The sequence below is a fragment of the Oncorhynchus nerka genome, linkage group LG7 (assembly GCF_034236695.1).
Source record: "Oncorhynchus nerka isolate Pitt River linkage group LG7, Oner_Uvic_2.0, whole genome shotgun sequence".
NCBI classification, from domain to species: domain Eukaryota; kingdom Metazoa; phylum Chordata; class Actinopteri; order Salmoniformes; family Salmonidae; genus Oncorhynchus; species Oncorhynchus nerka.
In genome coordinates this window covers 23,698,156-23,719,544 of record NC_088402.1, presented here as the reverse complement: position 1 = coordinate 23,719,544, position 21,389 = coordinate 23,698,156, and the positions used below count along the sequence as shown (strand labels likewise).

Below are 21,389 nucleotides of genomic sequence, written 5' to 3'. Positions count from 1 at the left end.
TGTCAGAGTGACCATTGGGTTGTTGGTCACCTCACTGACCAAGGCCCTTCTCCCCCGATTGCTCAGTTTGTCCGGGTTGCCAGCTCTAGGAAGAGTCTTGGTGGTTTCAAATTTCTTCCATTTAAGAATGATGGAGGCCACTGTGTTCTTGGGGACCTTCAATGCTGCAGACATTTTTCAGTACCCTTCCCCAGATTTGTGACTCGACACAATCCTGTCTCGGATCTCTACGGACAATTCCTTTCACCTCATGGCTTGGTTTTTGCTCTGACATGCACTGTCAACTGTGGGACCTTTATATAGACAGGTGTGTGCCTTTCCAAATCATGTCCAGTCAAATGAATTTACCACAGGTGTACTCCAATCAAGTTGTAGAAACATCTCAAGGATGATCAATGGAAACAGGATGCACCTGAGCTCAATTTCAAGTCTCATAGCAAAGGGTCTGAATACTGTAGCGACCCGCACAGACAGCTGTGTGTTATGTGTTAGGCTATTAGTTGGTTGTGTTGTACTTACCAGTGTTCGCGGGGTCCGACATGCCAATCAACCTGCTATCTGCCAATCATGGGAATGCCTGGAATGTTCTGATGCCGGGCATCCTGGTGGTTGGCGGAGTGGCGTGGAGGGGTGTTGGGCAGGGGGATGGAGCATTGGAAGTTAAGACCAGGTTTAGCCATTGTTCTCTCTCTTACGTCTGGCCTTCACAAGAGAAGGTCACGGTTGGTTTGTGGGGTATCCTTCATCTATTTGGCATGAAGCTACGGCCAAACAGTAGCCTGTGTAAAGTTGGGTTAATAAACCGTCAATTCGTAAACTCAACCCTCTGTCTGGACAATTGTCCTTTATGATCTAGTCTGGTCATTACAAAACGTATGTAAATAAGATATTTCTGTTTTTATTTTTAATAAATTAGCTAACTTTCTAAAATCCTTTTTTCACTTTGTCATTGTGGGGTATTGTGTGTAGATTGATGAGGGATTTTTTTTTTTTTATCCATTTCAGAATAAGGCTGTAATGTAACAAAATGTGGAGAAAGTCAAGGGGTCAAAAGTTTAGTGTTTGGTCCCATATTCCTTGCACACAATGATTACATCAAGCTTGTGACTCTATAAACTTGTTGGATGCATTTGCTGTTTGTTTTGTCTGCACTTTCACCTCATAGTCATTGTATAATTTACAGAGTACAGAGCCAAAACAACAAAACATTTGTCACTCTCCCAATACTTTTGTAGCTCACTGTATATTTGCATTTGCGACTCATGATCGGTGTGCATATTCATGAGGTCTCTGAGTAGGAGTGCTGATCTAGGATCAGGTCCCCCCTATCCATGTAATCTTGTTCATGATGATCCAAAAGACAAAACTGATCCTAGAGCAGCACCTATTCTGTAACACTTTATTAATACAGGCCCTGCTTCCCACTCTTTTCTCCTGAAGGGGGCAGTAAGAGTCTGTATGTTCTTCTTGGAAAGGTAGGTTGTCGCAGCCAGGATATACAATTGAGTCAAACTAAGAGATATGGAGTAAAAATCCACCCGATCGATTGCTTCTATGTCTCTCCACCTGCCTTGCCATCAGCTAGGCTACTGTACCCCTGAGCCAGCTGGACTAGTGTGTAGTATGAGACTACAGAACTGAGGGAGAAAGGATGGAAGACTCTGTATTTCTTATTTATCACAGAGATTGTTTTGGGCTCCTGATGCATTTGTATAATTGATGGTCTGACAAGAATGTATGCTGTGAGATTTAATTGGGAAGGCTTTGAGTTAAAGAGCGGCCCCTGGTTTCCTGTCTCCACAGCTAACTGTCAGCCAGTCAAAGGATTCCACCGCCTTCCGCTGTGCTGTCACTTTGCTCTCTGTTTCCTCAATGTCACATTGGGTCTTGATTGTCAACCTTCTTAAGATGTCTCCACGTCAATATGATTGCTGCACTGACAAGTCACTATGAGCATGGTTGAGGACTTTCTTTTTGTATGCTAGGCATGTTTTTCATCCATCTCCGAGGAGAAATGGAACGCAGCAGACAAGGAACGATATTTTGACTCGAACTGAAGCAGTGTTTTATATGACTGCTCGTCAAAGTTGTGTGACTATATCCCTCTAAAACTCCAGCATTGTGTGTGGTGTACTAAAACACATTACCATGGTATTAGATATTCTCCTAGTCTTATTTACACTGTGTCCTGGGTGTGTTGAAATGCTTTGGGGTAAGCTGTAGCACATAAATCTCTCTCTCTCTCTCTCTCTCTCTCTCTCTCTCTCTGTGTGTTGCGTGCAGTTCCTCCCCTTCTTGATAAAAGAAAGTTATTTTTGATAGTGGTGCCATGTAAAATGTAGAGAATAAGAGGGCTAGTGATAAATATTGAATATGGGTGCATCTTGGAAGGCCTCTTGGAAGTAGTGCACTAGGGTGCTATTTGAGACAGAGCCAAGGAGATGGAAGCTCACAGGTATAATGGTGTTGCTCACTGCTTTTAGGCTACCTTAAGACTGCTGAGGAAATGTTCAGGAAAGTATTTGACGCTAGAGCGGTTATATAACCTAGTTTTTACAAATAGGCCCTACTTCATTTGAACAAAATTAAAGTATTACAAAGGCAAGTCATTTGACAACACAATGACTGTTGCTGTTGTGGTTGCCATCCTAAATGTTCAGTTAGCTATAGAGTTGCCTATGGATGTTACAAATTGGTGATTTTTGTGGGCGGCACTCGAGTGCTTTGTCCAAGGAGTTTTCTCCTGCAAAGCCCACAAATAATAACTCAAATAGATCTGTATTAAGTGTTGCAGTCCAAGGGGTTTCTGTAGTGAACCATGCCTAATGCCTTGCCTTTAAAACTGGTCTCTCTGTATTCTGTAATTACACCGTCCTTACTCACAGGAACTGGCATAAGCATAACTTGGCTGTGTCCCAAATGGCACCATTTTCCCTATATAGTGCACTACTTTTAACGAGAGCCCTATGGGATGTACTCGTAGCCCTTGTTATATTCACACATTTCTCTCAGACTTGCATCCCCCACTTTGCAGGCTAATGCAGGTTAAGTGCTGGGCTGTCCTGCGGTCATCATGACAGAATAAGGAGATTGGGTTTACTGTACATCGACTAGTGGGACGTCAACGGATGTATTTTAATTAGGCAGTGTAAAAATGAGCTGTTGCTCTTGATAATGAGCGGTTGAGCAATGTAGTTGTTGCTGTTTATTCCCTCTGTAAAGTGTATGGAGACTCTGTGACGATGCACTTTAAATCAAATGTGACTTGACCTGTTCATAATGGCATAGGGTGGTCAAGTGGTCTAAGTCGCTGCCTCCAGATCTCATATACCGCTGCAGTATGGGTTTGAAGGCGGCCTACTGCTATTTCAGCACACTCTCTCCTCTAGCTCTACCTCTGTCCTATCCTATAAACAAACACAGAAAATAATAATAACTGACTAACTTGTTCATGTGTTGCAGGGTCGAGGTGGGAACCATCTTTGCTCTGAGCTGGCTCATCACATGGCCACGTCCTGTCTGAGATCCGTCATTTTCTCAGGCTCTATGACTTCTTCCTGGCTTCACACCCACTCATGGCCGTCTACTTCGCTGCCGTGGTAAGAACCAATATTTAAACTGTGAACTCTCTGTTTATAGAATAGAGTAATGTAGAATAAAATACTAGAATAGAATGGATAGGTTATTGTCCATTTTGTAAGGAATAGAAATGTGTCTTGTGCCTTACTCTGTAACTAAATCCTTGTTTTCAGAGCATCTCTCTCATCTGCTTCCAAGTTGTCTGCTGGACATAATTCTTTTTGGGGGCAGTGTGTATTTTCTATAAGTGAGCAACAGTCATTTGGGCATTTAACAATCTGAAGTGAATTCAGAGATGCATTCTTATTTGTGGTACAGTAGTTGCTAATGAACAACAAACCACTCATTAGTCTGCACATTCCACTAAGCGCTTATTAGATGGTATTGGGGAAACAATATCTCGCCAAACTTCAAACGTGTGTTTCTCGCTCGGCCCTTTGTAAATGGAGTTGTTTTGTGACTACTTGTCAGGAGCAACGGAAAACAAAACAAGACGTTTTTTTTTTTTAAAGGCAAGGATTCCTCTTTTCTTACGTGCACAACACACACACACACACACACACACACACACACACACACACACACACACACACACACACACACACACACACACACACACACACACACACACACACACACACACACACACACACACACACACACACAGGAATCCAGGGCACTTTGTTATAGCTAGACCAGTTAATTAAACAACTCTAATGAACTCACCAGAGGTTTGGTGTGGAGTACTGGCTGTGTTTGTGCTAGATTGCTTTAAATGGCCCCTTTCTTCTTCTTCCATAAGCCTATCCCCTGCTAGATACTGGAGCTGCACACAAACCAAAGGGGGCCAAGGCCTTTTGAAGTCGGGATAACAAGGCAGTCAGGAAATGTAGTTCATCCTGCCTCTTATGTTACTAGACACAGGGAGGCTTAACCCTTTCAGTCTGCGCTGTGCCAAAACCCTGTACCGTTACTCACCGAACTAAAACCCTATACCGTTACTCACCGGGCCTAAACCCTGTACAATTACTCACCGGGCTAAAACTCTATACCGTTACTCACCGGGCCTAAACCCTGTACAATTACTCACCGGGCTAAAACTCTATACCGTTACTCACCGGGCCTAAACCCTGTACAATTACTCACTAGGCTAAAACCCTATATCGTTACTCACCGGGCCTAAACCCTGTACAATTACTCACTGGGCTAAAACCCTATATCGTTACTCATCGGGCCTAAACCCTGTACAATTACTCACCGGGCTAAAACCGGAAAAAATCCGGAAGATTTCTTCAAGTGCAGTCACAAAAACGATCAAGCACTATGATGAAACTGGCTCTCATGAGGACCGCCACAGGAAATGAATACCCAGAGTTAACTGGCTCTCATGAGGACCGCCACAGGAAAGGAAGACCCAGAGTTAACTGGCTCTCATGAGGACCGCCACAGGAAAGGAAGACCCAGAGTTAACTGGCTCTCATGAGGACCGCCACAGGAAAGGAAGACCCAGAGTTACCTGGCTCTCATGAGGACCGCCACAGGAAAGGAAGACCCAGAGTTACCTGGCTCTCATGAGGACCGCCACAGGAAAGGAAGACCCAGAGTTACCTGGCTCTCATGAGGACCGCCACAGGAAAGGAAGACCCAGAGTTACCTGGCTCTCATGAGGACCGCCACAGGAAAGGAAGACCCAGAGTTACCTGGCTCTCATGAGGACCGCCACAGGAAAGGAAGACCCAGAGTTACCTGGCTCTCATGAGGACCGCCACAGGAAAGGAAGACCCAGAGTTACCTGGCTCTCATGAGGACCGCCACAGGAAAGGAAGACCCAGAGTTACCTGGCTCTCATGAGGACTGCCACAGGAAAGGAAGACCCAGAGTTAACTGGCTCTCATGAGGACTGCCACAGGAAAGGAAGACCCAGAGTTAACTGGCTCTCATGAGGACCGCCACAGGAAAGGAAGACCCAGAGTTACCTGGCTCTCATGAGGACCGCCACAGGAAAGGAAGACCCAGAGTTACCTGGCTCTCATGAGGACCGCCACAGGAAAGGAATACCCAGAGTTAACTGGCTCTCATGAGGACCGCCACAGGAAAGGAAGACCCAGCTTCACAGAGTTCAAGTAACAGACACATCTCAAAATCAACTGTTCAGAGGAGACTGCGTGAATCACGCCTTCATAGTCGAAACCGTTACTAAAGGATATAAGAAGAGACTTGCTTGGGCCAAGAAACACAAGCAATGGACATTAGACCGGTGGAAATCTGTTCTTTGGTCTGATGAGTCCAAAACCGCCTTGTTTTTGTGAGACGCAGAGTAGGTGAACAGATTATCTCTGTAAGTGTTGTTTCCACCGTGAAGCATGGAGGAAGTATGATGGTGTGGGGATGCTTTGCTGGTGACCCTGTCTGTGATTTATTTAGAATTCAAAAGGCACACTTAACCAGCTTGGCTACCACAGCATACTGCAGCGATATGCCATCCCATCTGGTTTGCGCTTATTGGGACTATAATTTTGTTTTTCAACAGGACAATGACCCAACACACCTCCAGACTGTGTAAGGGCTATTTGACCAAGAAGGAGAGGGATGTAGTGCTGCGTCAGATGACCTGGCCTCCACAATCACCCGACCTCAACCCAATTGAGATTATTTGAGATGAGTTGGACCGCAGAGCGAAGGAAAAGCAACCAACAAGTGCTTAGCATATGTGGGAACTTCTTCAAGACGGTTGAAAAAGCAGTTGAAGCTGGTTGAGAGAATGCCAAGAGTGTTTAAAGCTGTGATCAATTCAAAGGGTGGCTTACTTTGTGTTCAAACTTTTGACTGGTACTGTACATTCATGCATACAGTTGAAGTCAGAAGTTTACACACACTTAGGTTGGAGTCATCAACCACTCCACAAATGTCTTCTTAACAAACTATAGTTTTGGCAAGTCGGTTAGGACATCTAATTTGTGCATGACACAAGTCATTTTTCCAACAATTGTTTAAGACTTCCCGAAACATTTCACCCAAGTTAAACAATTTAAAGGCAACACTACCAAATACTAATTGAGTGTATGTAAACTTCTGACCCACTGGGAATGTGCTGAAAGAAATAAAAGCTGAAATAAATCATTCTCTCTACTATTATTCTGACATTTCACATTACGAAAATAAAGTGGTGATCCTAACTGACCTAAAACAGGGATTTTTTACTGGGATTAAATGTCAAGAATTGTGAAAAACTGAGCATAAATGTATTTGGCTAAGGTGTATGTAAACTTCTGTACATACATACATACATAAATACAGTTGAAGTTGGAAGTTTACATACACGTAGGTTGGAGTCATTAAAACTCGTTTTTCAACCACTCCACACATTTCTTGTTAACAAACTATAGTTTCGGCAAGTAGGTTAGGACATCTACCTTGTGCATGACACAAGTCATTTTTCCAACAATTGTTTACAGACAGATTATTTAACTTATAACTCACTCTATCATATTTCCAGTGGGTCAGAAATTTACATACACTAAGTTGACTGTGCCTTGAAACAGCTTGGAAAATTCCAGAAACTGATGTGATGGCTTTAGAAGCTTCTGATAGGCTAATTGACATAATTTGAGTCAATTGGAGGAATACCTGTGGATGTACAGTGGGGCAAAAAAGTATTTAGTCAATGATCCCAAACACACCGCCCGGGCAACGAAGGAGTGGCTTCGTAAGAAAAGTCATTTCAAAGTCCTGGAGTGGCCTAGCCAGTCTCCAGATCTCAACCCCATAGAAAATCTTTGGAGGGAGTTAAAAGTCTGTGTTGCCCAGCAACAGCCCCAAAACATCACTGCTCTAGAGGAGATCTGCATGGAGGAATGCGCCAAAATACCAGCAACAGTGTGTGAAAACCTTGTGAAGACTTACAGAAAGGTTTGACCTCTGTCATTGCCAACAGAGGGTATATAACAAAGTATTGCGATAAACTTTTGTTATAGACAAAATACTTATTTTCCACCGTAATTTGCAAATAAATTCATTAATTCATCCTACAATGTGATTTGTTTTCTCTCATTTTGTCTGTCATAGTTGAAGTGTACCTTTGATGAAAATTACAGGCCTTTCTCATCTTTTAAGTGGGAGGACTTGCACAATTGGTGGCTGACTAAATACTTTATTTGCCCCACTGTATTTCAAGGCCTACCTTCAAACTCAGTGCCTCTTTGCTTGACATCATGGGAAAACCATCCTTGGGAGCAATTTACAAACACCTGAAGGTACCACATTCATCTGTACAAACAATAGTACGCAAGTATAAACACCATGGGACCAGGCAGCCGTCATACCACTCAGGAAGGAGACTTGTTCTGTTTCCTAGAGATGAACGTACTTTGTTGCATAAAATGCGAATCAATCCCAGAACAAAAGCAATGGTCCTTGTGAAGATGCTGGAGGAAACAGGTACAAAAGTATCTATATCCACAGTAAAGCGAGTCCTATATCGACATAACCTAAAAGTCCGCTCAGCAAGAAAGAAGTCACTGTTCAAAAACCGCCATAAAAAAGCCTGACTACGGTTTGAACTGCACTTGGGGACAAAGTTTTTGGAAAAATGTCCTCTGGTCTGATGAAACAAAAATAGAACTGTTTGGCCACAAGGACCATTTTATGTTTGGAGAAAAAAGGGGAGGCAACATCATGTTGTGGGGGGGCTTTTCTGCAGGAGGGACTGGTGCACTTCACAAAATAGATAGCATCATGAGGAAGACAATGATGTGGATATATTGAAGCAACATCTCATGACATCAGTCAGGAAGTTAAAGCTTGGACTCAAATGGGTCTTCCAAATGGACAATGCTACCAAATACTAATTGAGTATATGTAAACTTCTGACCCACTGGGAATGTCATGAAAGAAATAAAAGCTGAATTAAATCATTCTCTCTACTATTATTCTGACATTTCACATTCTTAACATAAAGTGGTGATCCTAACTGACCTTAAACAGGGAATTTTTACTTTGATTAAATGTCAGGAATTGTGAAAAACGTAAATGTATTTAAATGTTGAAATGTATTTGGCTAAGGTGTATGTAAACTTCCGACTTCAACTGTACATACATACATACATACATACATACATACATACATACATACATACATACATACATATTTGTACACATCTATTTTTATTTTATTTTATTTTTTACATTTTTGCCCGACAACCCCTCCCCTAATTTGAGTAAACCAGTGAACAACAACGCTTAGGCTTCAACTTCCAGCGTATAAATACTATATACATTTTACGGGCACAGTCTATTTTACAATAGTTGTATTTTGTTTGTTTTTACTCCTGTCCTTCCTCTAGCCTCAACCTCTCACATCTTTTTCTTTCACTAACGTTCTGAACCTATATACGTTTTACAGACACAGTATGTTTTACACTAGTTATCTTGTTATTAGTTGTTATTATTCCCAACTTTCGGCTCCATTCAACCCCTCCCATCTATCTCTTAACACCATCCATATTGGATATTTATTTGCTATATATTTTTCAACTGTGCTGTGATGTTTCACAATAGTTCTGAACCTTTCTATTTTCATAATTTCTTCTGATTGTATATCATTCTTGCTAAAAGTATTATTAGATTATTGATCAATTGACTATGACGTTCCAGATCATCCAGCAGTGCTATTTGCAGAGATCCAGGTAAATGTTGCAATTCTTCAGCCATTCCTGGACCTGTGATCAAAAACAAACCACATATGGACAGTACCAAAACAAATTATTTAATCATTCTGTCTCGTCGCAGCAGAGCCGAGAAGGTCTTGAACAGTTAGAAAAAGAGTGTAGCTAGACAAACTGTAACTACTGAATGGTTGAATGGGACAAAGCTAATATAATAACCTGCTAATATTCTGTATTATTTATAGATCGTCCTGCACAGGGAGAAAGAGGTGAAGCAAACCGAGTGTAACATGGCCATGGTGTACCACATCCTGTCCCAGATCCCCCAGGACCTGCCCTACGAGGAGCTCATCACCCAGGCCCACTGCCTCTTCACCCTCTACCCTCTCTCCCTGTTGGCCAAGCGAGCAAGAGGTGAGTGGGTCAGGGTCTGTATAATTTACCATACCCTTTACCTTGGGGGGGGGGGGGGGGGCTATGCTTCAACTAAATCCAGTGTTGTGACTACTGTTGCCAGGAGGACTTGTGAGCTAAAGAATAGTGGCTGCTATTACATCAGAACATGAGGAGACCATGCCAGTCGCATAATACAGGAGGAGGAGATAATACATGGTAGAGGATGTAACACAGTTAGATTGGGCTTGCAGACAGTGTTAACATTATCTGCAGTGTAGCCACAGCAGGGGGTTCCAGCCATCCTGCAGACTCTTGGATATCTGTCTTTTGCAATGGGCGGGTGTTTTACTATGCAGGCCATGAATCCTCAAGACCCCTCAAACTCAACTCTGGACCTCGAAGGCAGTTCCACTGCTTTTTTCATTGTTGCCCTCTTATCGGGGACTGATTTAGACCTGAGACACCAGGGCAGGTGTGTGCAATTAATTATCAGGTAGAACAGAAAACCAGCAGTACTCTGGACCTTGTAGGGTAAGATTTGAATTCCCCGCCCATAAACTACAGTGCTCAATATTTGAATAAAATGTATAATCAGCTTCAAGTCTGAACTGGCCTGAAACAGGGAATGTGAGGAGAGATAGTCCTCTCTGTAGTATTAGCAGTAGATCCAACTTTGTTCAGACAGAGCAGAGGTAGAGGACTCTTGTGGTCCTTTGGGATTTGTTTTTCCACATGTCCAGCAGGTGGGGCTGTTGAGCAGCAAGTCCCCCAGCCCACACAACAGAGCGGCTCCCTATTCTGCTGGAGCTGATCCTCTTCCTCCTTAGTGTATATTGTGATGTGGTTGACGTTCAGTCCTGCCTGTCTGCATCTCAGCCCTTTGTATGTAAACGGTATCTGTCAGTCTACGAGATCTGCTAGGCTCACCTTTATGATGCTATCAACACCAGTGGGAGGTTATGAATACCTTTCCCACAAGAGCAATGTTGTTCTCCCTCTATTCATGTCTCCCTCCTGAGCAGAACTGCCATGCAAATCGGACATAAATCTGGTTCATTTTAGATCTTACAAAATTTCTGATTCTCTCGCTGTCCTGTCAGAAAAGGTTGTCTAGAGAGATGGGGTGGTTAGTACTGTGGCTCTGGGTTTGGGGTGTCTTCTCCTCTTTTTAACATCACAGTAAGAGAGATTTTTTTATATTTTTAAATGGAGGCCCCTTGTGCTATCTAATAAATAAGCCTCATCCCTAGGTAATTATGGGCTGTTTGATTTTGCATGCTGATAACCCCCCTATCCACCCCCCCGCTTTTAAGCATCTGTGGCCCCCGAGGAAAGATGGGGGGGGCTCCGTGTCACGTGGTACATACCCTACTGTATTGTTCTCAAGACAGAGATGAGATGAGCTGCCCTCACTGCACTCCAACCCCTGGCTTCTGGCTCTATTTGTCTCCCTGACCTTAGACTGGGCTGCAATGGGGAAAATGGAGCAGTGTAGTGGTTTCCCTCAAGAGGCAGGGGGATGGAGGTGAGGGTGACCCCCAAATGTTCTTCACAAAGGATGCACCACCCCACGTACTGTAGGCTCTTTTCCCCCAATCTGCTCATAGTTGCAGGCCTATGTGCTTTGGAGGAGATTTAAAATACATGTCAGATCTTTTACAGGTTCTTTTTAATATCAGATTATTTTCAGGCCTTTTCAGTGATTTTCTTAGGATTAAGAAACATTGTGATATATCAACATCAAATCAACAGAGTGAAACCCTCTAAAACAGAATATACTACTTCCTTACTGCAGAAGCCGCCACCTGTAAACCAACCAGTGCATCAGCTCCTCCAGCAGCGGTTGGTTGGCTGGTTGGGGGGCCTACTGGGTTTGGTGTGTGAGGTGGCTGGCCCAGCAGGACTGTGTTGTAGCCGGCTGGGCCTCCACTGAGGCTGAGGTGGGGGACTGTGATATCACCTCAGGCACATCTTTGAGCTCTGAGCCAGGCGGTGGGGGGTTTGAGGGGGTTGGAGTGGGGCTGGCTCGGTGGCGGTTTCTGTGCAGCGACAGCGAGCATGCTGGGAGGCACAGAGGCATTGGAAACGGATTAGCCAGTTAGACCTTGTGCACAATCACCTCTGAAAGTGCTCCCTCAGACGAGAAATGAACAAATGCCTCTGCACTCATTTTTCCTTCCTCTCTCATATTCAGTCTAAAAACAGGAGCTTCATACACAAAGGCAACATGGTGAACAAGTCAGTGTGTAAACCTCTTGAAGGTTTAATTTTTCTCATCCATGTTTACCTCTCTGGCTGATCAACATGCCCCCTTTCAAGCAACTCAGAGTCAAAAACCGAACTAATCCATGGTACTCTCCTGTACTCAGACCTCTTGATAAGAAATCAAGCCTGAGCCAAGACAAACTGTCTCATTTGCTGATTGGCAGCTATTTAGGCAATTGAGAAATTGGTTCATTGCCTCGGTTAACCTTTCTAGGGCAGGCGTTCCGCTAGCGGAACCCCTCGACAACATTCCGCTGAAAAGGCAGCATGCGAAATTCAAAAATAATTTTTTGAAATATGTAACTTTCACACATTAACAAGTCCAATACAGCAAATGAAAGATAAACATCTTGTTAATCTACCCATCATGTCCGATTTAAAAAATGCTTTAAGGCGAAAGCACAACATATGATTATGTTAGGTCATAGCCAAGTAAAAAAAACAGCCATTTTTCCAGCCAAAGATAGGAGTCACAAAAAGCAGAAATATAGATAAAATGAATCACTAACCTTTGATGAGCTTCATCAGATTAACACTCAAAGGACATCATGTTACACAATACATTTATGTTTTGTTCAATAATGTGCATATTTATATCAAAAAATCTCAGTTTACATTGGCGCGTTACGTGCAGTAATGTTTAGATTCCAAAACATCCGGTGATTTTGCAGAAATACTCATAATAAACATTGATAAAAGATAAAAATGTTATTCACAGAATTAAAGATGGACTTCTCCTTAATGCAACCACTGTGTCAGATTTCAAAATAACTTTATGTAAAAAGCATAATCTGAGAACGCCGCTCAGAGCCCAATCCAGCCAAAGAAATATCCGCCATGTTGGAGTCAACAGAAGTTAGAAATAACACTATAAATATTCACTTACTTTTGATGATCTTCATCAGAAGGCACTCCCAGGATTCCCAGTTTGACAATAAATGACTGATTTGTTCCATAAAGTTCCATAAAGTCCATCATTTATGTCCAAATAGCCACTTGTTGTTAGCGTGTTCAGCCCAGTAATCCATCTTCATGAGACGCGAGCACGTCCAGACAAAAACTCGAAAAGTTCCATTACAGGTCGTAGAAACAAGTCAAACGATGTATGGAATCAATCTTTAGGATGTTTTTAAATAAATCATCAATAAGGTTCCAACCGGAGAATTCCTATGTCTGAAGAAAAGCACTGGAACGAGAGCTAACTCTGTCGGGAGCGCGCGTCACGAGCCTGAGACACTCTGCCAGACCACTGACTCATTCAGCTCCCATTCCCCCCTCCTTTATAGCAAAAGCCTGAAACAAGTTTCTAAAGATGGTTGACATCTAGTGGAAGCCGTAGGAAGTGCAACTTGACTCCATAGACACTGTGTATTTGGTAGGCCAAGCTTTGAAATTAAGATTCCTCAAACATACAAGTATTTTACACCATTTTAAAGATACACTTGTTGTTAATCCCACCACAGTGTCCGATTTCAAAAAGGCTTTACGATGAAAGCACACCATCTGATTATGTTAGGTCAGTACCTAGTCACAGAAAAACAGCCATTTTTCCAGCCAAAGAGAGGAGTCACAAAAAGCAGAAATATAGATAAAATTAATCACTAACCTTTGATGAGCTTCATCAGATGACACTCAAAGGACATCCTGTTACACAATACATTTATGTTTTGTTCAATAATGTGCATATTTATATAAAAAAATCTCAGTTTACATTGGCCCGTTACGTGCAGTAATGTTTTGCTTCCAAAACATCCGGTGAATTTGCAGAGAGCCACATCAATTTACAGAAATACTCATAATAAACATTGATAAAACACCTGAAACCCCACCTCTTTCAGGAATACCTAGGATAGGATAAAGTAATCCTTCTCACCCCCCCCCCCCCTTAAAAGATTTAGATGCACTATTGTAAAGTGGCTGTTCCACTGGATGTCTTAAGGTGAACGCACCAATTTGTAAGTCGCTCTGGATAAGAGCGTCTGCTAAATGACTTAAATGTAAATGTAAATAAAAGATAAAAATTTTATGCATGGACCTTTAGATAAACTTCTCCTTAATGCAACCGCTGTGTCAGATTTCAAAAAAGCTTTACCGAAAAAGCACACCAAAACAAGCCATACAGATATCCGCCATGTTGTGGAGTGAACGGAAGTCAGAAAAAGCATGATAACTTACCTTTGATGATCTTCATCAGAATGCACTCCCAGGAATCCCAGTCCCACAATAAATGTTTGTTTTGTTTGATAAAGTCCATAATTTATGTCCAAATACCTCCTTTTTGTTTGCGCATTTAGTTCACAAATCCAAATTCCAGATGCGCAGGCCAGACGAAAAGTCAAAAAATTACATTACAGTTCATAGAAACATGTCAAACGATGTATAGAATCAATCTTTAGGATGTTTTTAACATAAATTATCAATAATGTTTCAACTGGAGAATTCCAGTTGTATTTAGAAATGCAATGGAATGCAGCTACCTCTCACGGGAGCACGCGTGATCAGCTCATGGCCTTCTGGCAGACCTCTTACTCAATCAGCTCTTATTTTCTCCTCCTTCACAGTAGAAGCCTGAAACAAGGTTCTAAAGACTGTTGACATCTAGTGGAAGCCTCAGGAAGTGCAACCGGACCAAATTTACACTGTATCTTGGATAGGCAAATAACTGAAAAACTACAAACCTCAGGTTTCCACTTCCTGTTTGGATTTTTTCTCAGGTTTTTGCCTGCCATATGAGTTCTGTTATACTCACAGACATCATTCAAACCGTTTTAGAAACTTGAGAGTGTTTTCTATCCGAATCTACTAATACTATGCATATCTTAGCTTCTGGGCCTGAGTAGCAGGCAGTTTACTCTGGGCACCTTATTCATCCAAGCTACTCAATACTGCCCCCAAGCCATAAGACATTTTAATTAATAGGTAGGTAATTGCCCAGGTCACTTTTATGTGTATTTTAGATTCTGGGGACATTACCTATATGCATGCAGCAGCATGTACACCTAAACCACTAGATGCTATTTCCCATTGTGCCCTTAGGTTTATTACTGGTGATGCTTATAGAACTCACCAGTGTTTTTTATCAAAACGTGGTTTGGGCCTCTACAAAACACTTATGCAAAAACTTCCTATGTATCTATCATCATTAATAAAATGTAGACGTACAATGACCAAACCCTGTCTCAGGCTTGGATAACACTGGAGGCCCCTTTGGTCTCCACAGCTTAGGGTAAAGCTGATTTTAGTTTTTTTTTGCTCCCTTTATGTGGAACAACTTCCAGAGCTCTCTGATATTGTACTGAACAAAAAAAAAGGCAACATGCAACAATTTCATAGATTTTATTGAGTTACAGTTCATATAAGGAAGTCAGTGAATTAAAATAAATAAATTAGGACCTAATCTATGTATTTTACATGACTGGGAATACAGGTATGCATCTGTTGGTCAAAGGTACCTTTAAAAAAGTAGGGGCGTGGATCATAAAACCAGTCGGTATCGGGTGTGACCACCATTTGTCTCATGCAGCGTGACACATCTCCTTCCCATAGAGTTGATCAGGCTGTTGATTGTGGAATGTTGTCCCACTCCTTCAATGGATGTGCGAAGTTGCTGGATATTGGGGGGGGGGACTAGAACATGCTGTCGTGCACGTCAACCCAGAGCATCCCAAACATTCTCAATGTGTCACGGTCTTCCTCCTCTTCATCTGAAGAGGAGAGGCGAGAAGGATCGGAGGACCAAAATGCGGCGTGGTATGTGTTCATGATGAATATTTAATTAAAGAAAGTACTGAACACTGAATACAAAAACAATAAACCAATAACGACCGTGAAGCTATAAATGAGACCTGTGCTGACACAAGCAACTAACATAGACAATCACCTACAAACAAACAGTGCAACCCAGGCTACCTAAGTATGATTCTCAATCAGAGACAACTAATGACACCTGCCTCTGATTGAGAACCATACTAGGCCGAAACATAGAAATCCAAACAATCATAGAAAAACAAACATAGACTGCCCACCCCAACTCACGCCCTGACCATACTAAATAATGACAAAACCAACAGATATAAAGGTCGGAACGTGACACAATGGGTGTCATGTCTGGCGAGTATACAGGCCATGGAAGAACTGGGACATTTTCAGCTTAAAGGAATTGTGTACAGATCCTGGTGACATTGGGCCGTGCATTATCATGCTGAAACGGGAGGTGATGAATGGCACGATAATGGGCCTCAGGATCTTGTCTCGGAATCTGTGCATTCAAATTGCCATCAATAAAATGCAATTGTGTTCGTTGTCCGCAGTTTATGCCTGGTCATACCATAACCCCACCGCCACCATTGTGCACTCTGTTCACACCGTTAACATCAGCAAAACGCTCACCCACAGTACACCATACATGTGGTCTGCGGTTGTGAGTCTGGTTGGATGTACTGCTAAATTCTCTGCACATTTTAGAGTGGCCTTTCGTTGTACCCAGCACAAGGTGCACCTGTGTAATGAGCTTCTTGATATGCCACACCTGTCAGGTGGATGGATTATCTTGGCAAAGGAGAAATGCTCACTAACGGGGATATCTTTCAGCTCATGAAACATGGGAACAACACTTCTACATTTTGCGTTTATATTTTTCTTCAGTGTAGATGTTCTGGTCCCTCTTGGTCAGACCTCAATGTTGTTAAATTTATTTTTTTTCAACTGTTTTTTGATTTTGTATATTGCATGTGTTGATGTATTTATGCGGGGTTCATCTGTAAAATAGACCCTAGTCTCAGTATGACTTCCCTGTCAAAATAAAAGTTTAAAAAATGAATATAAAAGAAAAAGGTTGTGACCTTGTGTGATACGACGCTTGCCGCTGACTGTGTCAATGTGTGTAGGTGTAACATACCTCATCACATTCCCTCCATCACTTCTCCTCTCCGTAGCCCATATCCTTCCACTGATGCTGCAGTCATCCCTCTGTCCGTATCCTTCCACCCCGCGCTGAAGTCATTCCTCTCCAGGAGTAAATGACATTGCTGACAAGGGGCCTTGAGTGACAGCTGGATACAAATGTCTGCCTGGAGGGCAGTGTAGCGACACAAGCTCTTTGGCTAGTTGCTGCTTCCTTCTTATTGTAGGAAGTGCTGAGTCAGTCAGAAAGTCAGTGAGTCAGGGTTGGCCTTGGTTGATCTCACAACAGGCGACGTTGGGTAGAAAGAGTTGGTGACACTCAGGACAGGTTCATGTTCATTAGTGCACACACAACGTTTTGCCACAGAAAAGGAAAATTAGCATTTCTTATTAGACACTCCAGGTAGAATCCTCCCTGTTTCAGTCCATTTTCTTCCATTTGGTGCCTAGTGAATACAAACCAAGGAGAGCTAGGCTGAATGAGCGGTGGCTGTGGGGCCCTTGTATACGAGACACGATATTAACTCCATACAGGAAGGTGATGTCTGCGTTGGTTTGACTTTGACCCAGTATCTAGTAACAGGTGACCTCGTCTCCCTCCTCTTGCCCAGTAGTAGGGCGATGTATGACATGAAATGCAAGTGAAAGTGTGATGACGAGTGACTAACTGATGCAGTGTATTTTAGATCTAGCTGCAGCATATTGACTCGGAGTTGTGGTGTGTCTCTAATGTAAGAGAGGGAGAGAGCGAGGAGGGGTGTAGTGTTGCGTCACGCTGCACGGCTGAGAGAGCAGCTCCTGGTGGTGACATGACAAACAAGCCGGGTCGGTGATGATGACTCAACCACACTGAACATCCTCTGCTTCTTCTGGGTCACGAGGATAGCTGCATGCTGAATCACCCATCTGACCGCTGTTGTGTCCTTACTTTACTTCGGACAAGGGAATAGGGTGCCATTTGGGACACATCCATGGTGTACTAATGACTACACAGCTACTGTGGAACAGAACCACTGACTAGAGTATAGGTTAGACCAAGGTCACATACGGTGAATGACCAGCAGGCAGGCAGGTACGGGTTGGAAGGGTCACAATGCTCATAGAATTTTTTACATTTGTTTTGAAATCCCTGTAATGACCACATATTTAATTCAAAGGTAAGACGCCAGCAAAGCCACCTGTACCTCACAAAACATTTCTCAAATTCTCTCAAGGTTTAGAATGAGCTTTGATCATGGTCATAATCTCACTATTCTGTCAGCTGTATTCAAAGACTGAGTGTCACTGTCATTGATGAGGTCCTAGACCCTTTCAACAGGAGGAGAAACGAGAGAAATGAGAAACTGTCACATGGAGGCTCTTTTCCAAATCACACCCTATTCCCTATTTATTGCACCAATTGTTATTTTTTTGTGATCAACATTTACATTTTTTTTCACATTATACAATACACATAAAGCAGGGTCACGTTACAAATATTTACTTAGTGCACTACTTTTGACAAGGTAGCTCTGGTCAAAAGTCGTTCACCTCATAGGGAATAGGGTGCCATTTGGGATGCTGTCGGAGAGAGGAATGAAGGAGGAGTGAGTGATAGAAGTCAGCCATTACTGTATGTACTGTAAACTACAGAAGGAGGTTCATCTGAGGAGCTGGGCCCTCTGGGGTGTTAAGCTGTTTAAAGTGAAAGTTTAAAAGTTAATTGTCTGCCGTTACCTGTCAGCTATTTTCAGCCTGGGCTCATTAGCAGACGATTCTAATGAGAGAGAGAGATGGGAGAGAGGGAGAATCAAAAAGTCGAACGAAAGACTTAAAGACATTGAGCCCCTCAGCGCACAAACGCATGCTCGCTCGGAGTACCATTTTCCGAGAGGCGTTTTTCTGTCATTAAACGTCCCGTTTTTCTTTTTACAACGTTCATAATCGGAGAGAAAAGGCATTTGCATTTCGTGTTGCAGCGCAATGTTTACTATTACTTCCAGAGGGACGATAATGAAATGGAAGTGAATATTTTACGTTTTTTAATGATGTTTTTCTCCAAACTGTTGAGGAGAAGAAGATGAAAAAAAATGTGCCTTGTTGCCGTTGTCTTGCCCATAAGCGCAGGCTGTTGCTTCTGGTGTTGTGTTGCTATTGTAATTGAGAAAAATCCGTAGCCAAATTAAAATAGTTTGAGGCCATAGGGCACTGCTCCCTCCCTCCCATATGGAACATTTTTTCTTCCTTTGTCACCAGTCTCTCTTCCTTCTGTCTTTCTTATTGACATTATTGATATTTCTTCACTCTGTCGTTTACTATCTTTCACTGCAAGGCCACAAGACCTCCTCCCCCTTTCTCCTTCCACTTTGACAGTGGTAAACAACGGGCAATTTCCTGTAGTAGGACAACTCATATTGTGAAGTCCCGACCCTATTTATTTTTCTACTGTCCGTTTCAGTATTCTTGTGAGCCGTAACCAACTCAGCCGATGAGTAACTGCTAACACCCTATCAGACAAAAACAGTATCTCCTTCTGTCTCTCTCCAGCATCACCATCAACTGTTTCAAGGCCTTCCAGATGACCACTCAGCAGCAGCGGCCCGACTCGGTCCTCCGTCGGCAGCTCCTTCGGGGCCCAGCCCAAGGCCGAGGGGGCCCAGACTCCCAAATGGCCCAGCCCAGGGACACGCAGCCCAACCAAGCTGCCAACCAGCTCATCAAGATGGCCGTGGCATCTCAGCCACCCTGGGGGCGGCCGCGCTGGCTGTGGCCCAGACCGCCCTGGACTGGGCTTCTGACTTCTTTATGCAGCTCTACTGATGGACTTACTGCAGCCCGCTATTAGGTAGCAGGGGGAGGGAGACCGGTCTACCTCTGTTAAGGAGCAGGGAGGAGGGAGGGGAGTGAGAGTGGAGGGAGACGGATCTACCTCTGTTAAGGAACAGGGCGGAGGGAGATGAAACGGAGGTGGGTGTGGGGAGGGGGGAGAGGAGAACTCCCACAGTTGAGGAGTAAGAGGATTGAGATGCTAGGGAGGGAGAGCGGAGCTAGTGCCAAATAGGTTGAGTCACTCACACATGCAAACCCTCAGCTTGGGGAGGTAGAGCCCCCCCAGAGGACCTTGTGTGCCAAAATCAGTTCCGTGAAAAAGCATTTATTTATTCAGTAGTGTTTTTATTTATGGTTTTACTTGTGCTAATATTGGGTAATGAAAGGTAGTAGATTCATTTTTGTAATGATAAGCATTTTTGAGTGCTGGCCTGTGTGCTGTCAGCAAGCATGTCTGGGGAGAAAAACGCACCGGTAGCTAATTCACAGCACCAGGCGCACAAATTCTGAAAAATATCTATCCCCCCCATCCTACTTTTTTTCTGCTGAATGCCTTGGGTTGAGAGTGAAGGGAACGGTTCATTAAGGGGTGGAAACACTCACTCAATCAGGTGTTTTTTATTCAAAGAGGTCGACTATAGAGAGAGAGAGAGAGAGAGAGAGAGAGAGAGAACCCAATTTCTGCTTTAAACTGGCACTTTAAACTAACCGGCTTCCCTTCAGTTGATGTCGATGGAGGATTTATAAAGTACATATAAAATATTCACCTGCACGCTACTAGGAGACAGTCACCTGCTGTGTATTTACATAAATGTGGAAGGAAGGCTGCTGTCCCAAATGGCTCCCTATTCCCTTTTATAGTGCACTATTTTTAATCCAGGGCCCATAGGTTGTACTGCGATATATAGGGAATAGGGCGCCATTTGGGATGCCGTCGAAATGTCCAGACTCATGCCTCCAACAACCCTCAAGTCTACCGCTGTCACTAGCCAAAGACTTATTCAGTTAGCTGTACTAACTGGATAGCCCTGCGGCTTTTTAAAGTATATTTTATTAAATGTTTTTACAAGAACCAGACTCTGAGAGAGTGTATATCCGTCCAAAGACAAAATATTTTTGACGTCTTGCGTTCTACTGGTCCTGTTTTATCACACTGTGGTGTATGCATGGAAGGAGACCCTGTAAAACACTAAGGATACTTGATGATCATAATGTCACAATGCATGCTGCATGTGTGCACCCCGTGTATTGTAGGGGTGTTGTTTTAACTTGCATTGGACATGATGGATAAGACAACCCAAGGGGCAGCTGTTGCTATACTCTAAGTTAATTTTATCAATACTACACGAATCACTGCCAGGAAGGACAACATGGTTGGTTTGATTCTGTAAAACGTATGTCTATGTTCCATGTAGCCCAGTTAGATGCTACTAGCCAAGCCAGAAAGTCAGAAAGGCACAGGCCATATTTTCATTTAATGTAAGTTTAATTTCAGCCTCTGGCTATTGGCAAGGGTTTAGCCAAATCATTCACACTGGTGTGCCACTGTAATACATTTAACTAATGAAGCTGACAAAGCAAGGTTTTAAAGGCCCAATGCAGCTGTTTTTACCTCAATATAATCATTTCTGGGTAACAATTTAACTACCTTATTGTGATTTATTTTAATTTTATTAAAATTGTTTAAAAAATAAACCAAAAATAGTGGGAAATTTCTCAAGCAATAATTTTTCTAGGACTTTGGGAGTGGTCTGAGCCCCGGATGGGATAACTGAA

The 21,389-nt window shown here is 42.9% G+C and overlaps 1 pseudogene; it reads left to right on the top strand.

Moving 5' to 3' along the window:
* Nucleotides 1–19,604, top strand: part of LOC115131310 (TBC1 domain family member 20-like) — a 41,431-nt pseudogene extending 21,827 nt beyond the window's left edge.
* The last annotated feature ends 1,785 nt before the right edge of the window (nt 19,605–21,389 follow it).